This window comes from Etheostoma spectabile, chromosome 10 (assembly GCF_008692095.1).
Source record: "Etheostoma spectabile isolate EspeVRDwgs_2016 chromosome 10, UIUC_Espe_1.0, whole genome shotgun sequence".
NCBI classification, from domain to species: domain Eukaryota; kingdom Metazoa; phylum Chordata; class Actinopteri; order Perciformes; family Percidae; genus Etheostoma; species Etheostoma spectabile.
The window spans coordinates 29,289,655-29,292,034 of NC_045742.1; positions in this window are offsets into that span (position 1 = coordinate 29,289,655).

The window sequence follows — 2,380 nt, forward strand, 5'->3', positions numbered from 1 at the left end:
GACATGTGAAAGGGGGAGAGAGAGAGAGATGGGGGACGACACGCAGCAAAGGGCCGTAGGCTGGATTTGAACCCGGGCCGCTGCAGGACTCAGCCGACATGGGGCGAGCGCACTTACACAGTGAGCTATAGGCCACCTGTATATTCATCTTTTACTGACAGGAGTAATAGTACTTTCAGAAACTAGTATGGAAGGATTAGCACACTGGGTCAGTCCACACAAACACAATAAGTAGCCATTACGAAAAAAGTTGCAATGCTACAACAGATAAAAAATGACAGACTGGCGGTGATGCGGTTATTCCACTGGGTGTGTCTGTGCTGCGTTCAGGCTGCACAGGGCCTGAACTTAACATTTTTGATGAAGAAAACTGCGTCCACCTGCCACAGTGACTTTATACCAGCCAGTTTTTTTTTCCTCATAAAAGGTGAAAAACAAGAATCACATGGACGTTCCGAAACAGCCACGTCCCCTCCAACTGCGCTGCTTTCATGGACGTCAGTGCCTTGATTGAAGTGGTGTCCTCCAGAAGCGCAGTCTTTGATAGTTTACAACTTATCGTGTGTAGGTGGCTTTTTGAAGACTCGTGGTCGTTAATTGCTTCTAATTGTACGTTGTACCGCAGCACATTTGTTCTATACTGTCCTAAATTAGCACCTTTCAAACCTTGCCGTTGTTGCCAATTGTCTAATTTGTATTAAAACGTTTTTTTTTTTACTTTTCTTTGACTCATGCTCATCTTTTTGTTGGTTGTTTGTTTCAGCCGGCCTCTTTACTCCAGTAATGTGCTGTTTCGTTCTTTAAAATCCAACGAAATGGTGGACTTTTTTTGAAAAGTAAAAGAACAGTTGCAAAAAAGCGTAATGAATCACTCAATTCTCATTGGCTACCTGCCAATATAATATTATATATATAATATTAATTGCGCCGTGGTTTTGTTCTGATTGGCCAAAGTCTTCCGTCACGGTCTACATTACCTAAAGCCTGAAAATGTAGCAGTCTAGTTTCTCTCAGAAAACTAAAAATTACAATATGCTGAAAGGTTATTATGGAATTTTTGCGTAATGACGCCAAAATTAAATTGTGTGAGAGAGAGAATGCGTTGGACGCAACCATGTTTTTAGAGTGTCGGAAATCTGGTTTGGTCGTTGCTTACATAGTTTGCTATTTAATAAACACTATGTAGGGAATAATGAGTGAGTGAATAAGGGAACGGTCTCGAACACAGCCATTGAGATGACTTCAAATCCCCACAGAGAAAGTAAAACGGGTTGTACATTAAAAAAGTAATCACAAGCCATATAGAAAATATGAGACACCATTGGTTTAAAGCTGTTGACGGGAAGCAAAACTTAATTAATTTGAAAGAAGTCATTTCAAAGTGCAGCACGGCCTGTTTCCTTTTATAAGCAGAGTCAGACCATGAACTCACAAGAATCTGATGTGGTAAACAACTTTAATTAAGCGTCTTCCTCTCTCTTTTTCATTCCTCTTGTTTGTCTCCACATAAACATTGAGTGTACGCTTTACAAATACATTTAAATCTGCTACAAGCCTACAACATATACTGTATATTGGGCTTACATTACCACACATGCAGGCAAGGGCGTAGGTGTTGTTTCAGGATTTTGTTTTGGGGGTGGGGTGTGTATTATAACCGGGTGGTGTAGGGATCCTCCCTCAGATATACATTGAACAAAATTATAAACGCAAGACTTTTTTTGCCCCAATTTTTCATGAGCTGAACTCAAACATCGAAGACTTTTTCTACGTACACAAAAGGCTTATTTCTGTGTTAGTGAGCACTCCTTTGCCTGAGATAATCCATCCACCTCACAGGTGTGGCATATCGAGATGTTGATTAGACAGCATGATTTTTGCATAGGCTTGCCACAAAAAAGGCCACTCTAAAATGTGCAGTTTTACTGCATTGGGGGGATCAGATTTGTCAATTGAGACTCAGAAATTCTCCCAGAAGCAGAGTTTCCATATGCAGGCTGTGAATATGTGGCGTAGCTGCTTTGAAAAATGTTAGCTTTGTTTTGCTTCATTTGCTAAACGCTTATGATGGCTGAAACTTTTTTGTTGACAAAGTGTGACAAAAGTTGAAAAAAGCGACATAACTGTAAAAAAAAAATATATATATATATATATATATGTTTGTTCTATACCCGCTAAAAGTATTGCTTTTTTTTAATGGAGTCTGGTGGGTTTGGCGCTAGCGACCTCCGAGCTGTTTCTGGTTAAAGAGGTTTTAAAAGGGATCCTTTCCATAATGTTGTCAGACACTTTGAATAATAATCTAAGCCTGTCAGCGGCAAAAACAGAACTTTTAGAGGACCAAACTGACGGTGCACCCCCCCCCATTGCAGAGCTCGTT